At 42.0% G+C, this 4738-nt stretch overlaps 1 long non-coding RNA gene across 1 annotated transcript; it reads right to left on the bottom strand.

Annotated features, from left to right (window-relative positions):
- Positions 1-517: 517 nt before the first annotated feature.
- On the bottom strand, positions 518-4473 carry LOC141353257 (uncharacterized). Its single transcript, XR_012360272.1, has 3 exons — positions 4341-4473; positions 4010-4059; positions 518-665 (listed from the first exon to the last, which is right to left on the bottom strand). It is a non-coding gene; the product is annotated as an uncharacterized lncRNA (long non-coding RNA).
- Positions 4474-4738: the final 265 nt, after the last annotated feature.

Here is a 4738-nt window from a genome sequence, read left to right as displayed (position 1 = left end):
GATTTTGGTGCATATTTGATTAGAATCCAATCACATTTAGAATGTGTAAATGGCTAAAAACCACATAAAAATCTGTTTTTTTCTTTTCCGTTTCAAGCTATATCCAGAGGTGGTTTGAAATACTTTTCAAATCACATTTACAGAAATACATTTAAGTCTGACCGCTCTGATCGTATTTTTGTAGCTTTTCGGTTACGTCATGCTGTTGCGTCACGTACAATGTAAACACGATTGTTGTGCAAGTGTGACGTCATTGCCATAGAAACAGTGCAGATAATCCAGAAAATGGCAAAACCCTACCGGACGCACAGATCGGATCTAAGCAGTTGTGATACACAATGTGGACAGTGAGTCTGTCCAGTCAGACATGCAACAAAATCAGATTTGGACTGACAGCGTGAACAATGTCTTAGTCTGATAGAGAGGCTGCAAATAGAAGGGAACGTGAGCAGAGACTTCCTGGTGTCTGAAACTCAGGCCAGATATCCATCCAACTCTTTGCTGGCTTAATGTGTCATGATAAGTGAGTATTTCATGATGTGTATATACCTAGTCTAACCACTAGATGTCAGTAGTGACGCACTTACCGGTATATGTTAATATTGCATGAGGAAGACGAGTTGTCGTGTTGTTGTGGTCTAGAGTTGCACCATGTGCGCATCGTTCTGAAATAAAGATATGTTTGTCATACAACGTTTATTTGATTAAAGAACAAACATTACATGGTACCAGGAGTGGTAAGAAGTTCAGTTAGTCGTCATCTATAAAAATGGAAAGTGTAAAACCGCCTGACGCTGTGAACTGGACTGGAAATATCGATTGTGAATGGCGTACGTTTAAGCAACGATTTACACTGTATTTGCAAGCAGTGGGTCTGGATGATAAGTCGGATGCAAGAAAGATTGCTTTATTGCTTACCGTCGCGGGACCGCAATCGATCGAGGTATTCAACACGCTGGTGTTTGATCGAGTAGAAGATAAAGGAAACTTCGAGAAAGTGATTGAGAAGTTTGATTCACACTGCTCACCGAAAAAGAACGAGACATTTGAGAGGTATGTTTTTCGTTCACGTCTGCAACTTCAGGGAGAGACTTTTGACAACTTCTTAATCGATCTCAAATTGAAAGCAAAGACATGTAACTTTGGATTGCTGCATGATTCAATGGTCCGGGACCAAATAGTGTTCGGAATAAATGATCAGAAAATGAGGGAGAGACTGTTGAGAGAAACTGAGCTTACATTAACTGACGCAGTGCGGATTTGCCATGCCAGTGAAGTGGCGCAGCATCATGCTAAAACGTTTAGTGAGAATGCTAAGACAAGCGGACATGAAAGTTCGTCAGTAGCTGCGGTGACAGAGAAAGTTAAAAAACAAAGCTCATCAAAATGGAGACAGCAAAATGAAAAAGAAATGTATAATTGCAAGAGATGTGGCAAAAGACACAGACCAAAGCAGTGCCCTGCTTATGGCAAAGCCTGTGCTAAATGTGGAGGACAGAATCACTTTGCGAAGCAGTGCATGACAAAAAGTAGGCAAAGTCGAAGCGAACGAGTCCATACAGTGGAAGAAACTGCTCTTAGTGATACATTCTTTGTGGGCATGGTAGAACAGGCTGAAGTTAACAGTCTTGAGAAGGATAAGTGGACTGCGGCTGTGGAAATAAATGGAGCAACAGTAACACTGAAACTAGACACAGGAGCCAAAGCCAATTTGATCTCTGAAAGGGATATAAGAAAAATGAAAAGCAAGCCACATATTAAACCAAACGCTGTGCAACTCAAAGCTTACAATGGACAGAGCATTGAAACAAGAGGAACATGCAAATTCAAGGTAAAAGTGAAAGATAAAGAACAACACCTCGTGTTCGTAGTCGTTCCAGATGGACATGACTCAGTGCTGGGAGACAAGGCATGTGAAGACTTAGGCCTAGTTAAAAGAGTATACAACATAAAACATGCCAACACACAGAACAGTGTAGAAAGTATAGTAAAACAGTTTCCTGACATCTTTGAGGGGTTCGGAGTGCTTCCATTCACCTATAAGATACAGCTTAAAGAGGATGCAAAGCCAGTGGTCCATGCTCCGAGAAGGGTACCAGCCCCGCTACGTGATAAGTTGAAACAGGAACTGGAAAGGATGACAGCCATGGGAGTTATAAAGAAAGTGGAACAGCCGACGGAATGGGTGAACTCCATGGTTTGTGTGAAAAAAGCAAACGGAGAACTACGAGTGTGTATGGACCCAAAAGACCTGAACGCAAACATTCAGAGAGAACACTATCAGATTCCGACTCGGGAAGAAATTATCAGTGAGATGGGAGGTGCAAAGTTTTTTACAAAGCTGGATGCATCTCAGGGCTTTTGGCAGGTAAAATTACATGAAGATAGCACACACTACTGCACATTTAACACGCCCTTTGGCAGATACTCCTTCTTGAGGATGCCCTTTGGGATTTCTTCAGCACCTGAAGTGTTTCACAAAGCCATGGAGCACATAATTGAAGGCATACAAGGAGTTCGTGTTTATGTGGATGATGTCATATTGTGGGGATCCACAATTGAACAGCACAATGAGAGGCTCACAGAAGTTTTGCAGCGAGTACAGAAATATGGTCTGAGACTGAATAAACAAAAATGTCAGTTTGGAGTAAATGAAGTCACATTTCTAGGAGACAAGCTGTCAGCAGGTGGTGTACAACCTGACAAAAGTAAAATAGAAGCAATACTCAATATGCCCAGACCTACAGACAAAAAGGCAGTGTTAAGAGTGATGGGAATGATTAACTTTATCGGGAAGTTTATACCAAACTTGTCTTCGAAAACGGTGTACATGAGAGAACTGCTACATGACAAGTGTGAGTTCAAGTGGACGAACAACCATGAACAAGAGTGGGGACGTCTGAAGACACTCTTGACGACAAAGCCGGTGCTTACATTCTTTGAGCCATCTAAGAGGACAAAGATTTCAACAGACGCATCTAAGGATGGCCTGGGAGCCGTGCTGCTCCAGGAAGAAGGAAAACACTGGAGACCAGTTGCATATGCATCGAGAACTATGACTCAAGCTGAGTGTCGTTACGCTCAGATCGAGAAGGAGTGCCTTGGACTGGTGTATGGCGTGGAGAAATTTCACAGTTATGTTTACGGACTTCCAAAGTTTGTGGCGGAGACAGATCACAAGCCACTAAGAGCCATCATCAAGAAGAATTTGAGTGAAATGTCACCGAGAATCCAACGGCTAATGATGAAGCTCCAGCGATATGATTTTGAGTTAATATACACGCCTGGAAAGTACATAGTGCTGGCGGATGCCCTCTCCAGAGCTACCTCAGACAATGAGACACATCGCAAGAGCTCTACAGAAGCTGAAGTGACTCTTCATGTGAATATGATTTACAGTGCTCTTCCAGTGACCGATGCAAAGTCACAACAGATTGCAGCTGAAACAGCAAAAGACAGAGAGCTGCAGATGGTCATCAAACTACTGAATGAAGGATGGAAAAAGGAAGCATGTTCGCTGTACTACAATATAAGGTCAGAGTTGAGTATGGTAAAAGGTCTCCTGCTGAGAAAGAATAGAATATTGATACCTCATTCACTGAGAACAGAAATGCTGAAAAGATTGCATGAGGGACATCTGGGAGCAGAAAAATGCAAAAGGAGAGCCAGGACAGCCATATATTGGCCAGGAATAAATGCTGACATTGACAGAATGGTTTCAAACTGTGACACCTGCTTAAGTCATCGAGCAAAACAGCAAAAAGAACCAATGATCATCACTGACATGCCAAGTGAGCCGTGGCAGAAAATTGGAACAGATTTGCCACAGTCCTTGAGGAGATTTATCCAAGATCTTACACTGTAAAAACAGAGGATGGTCAAATCCTGAGGAGAAATAGGAGAAGTTTGCTGAAAACACAAGAAACAGTGCCACGGGATACATCACCTGTAGAATCTGAAACAGAATCAGTTATAGACAATACAGAACAGAAAAAGGAAACACACATACCTGAATTGAGAAGATCCAAACGCACAGTTAAACCACCTGAGAGACTTGATCTGTAAAAGATGCATTAGTAAAGTGATCAGACATTTAAGTATTTACAATGCCAAAGAGAGTATTAACAATTGAATGTTAATTGTGAGATGTTTTACATAATGTATATAATGTTTATGTTGTCACATAATATGTTCTGTTCAGTAAGTGTGTAAGAATTGAAATGCAGTAATGTTGAAACCTTAAATCTAAAAAAAAAAAGGAGATGTCATGATAAGTGAGTATTTCATGATATGTGTATATACCTAGTCTAACCACTAGATGTCAGTAGTGACGCACTTACCGGTATATGTTAATACTGCATGAGGAAGACGAGTTGTCGTGTTGTTGTGGTCTAGAGTTGCACCATGTGCGCATCGTTCTGAAATAAAGAAATGTTTGTCATACAACGTTTATTTGATTAAAGAACAAACATTACATAATGTGTTGTCAGTTTCAAAGAAGCGAAAAAATCTTCATCCGACGAGCCCAATCGCGAGTCTCTAGCCCTTTCCTGGGCCGAGATATGGCCAACCCTTCCCGGATTTTTCCTTGGCCTTAGCTCAGGCACCTTAGGTCCAGGGCGTTCGCCCTTCGGGTCCCTTATCCTACCCAAGAGGGCCTTTCCAACAAGCCACCCACGAGTCTCTAGCCCTTCCCCTGCCGAGATACGGTGGTCCTTTCCCCGATTTTCCCACGGCT

This window comes from Misgurnus anguillicaudatus, chromosome 21, assembly GCF_027580225.2.
Source record: "Misgurnus anguillicaudatus chromosome 21, ASM2758022v2, whole genome shotgun sequence".
NCBI classification, from domain to species: Eukaryota; Metazoa; Chordata; class Actinopteri; order Cypriniformes; family Cobitidae; genus Misgurnus; species Misgurnus anguillicaudatus.
The sequence above is the reverse complement of the archived record's forward strand: the minus strand, read 5'-3'. Positions and strand labels throughout refer to the sequence as shown.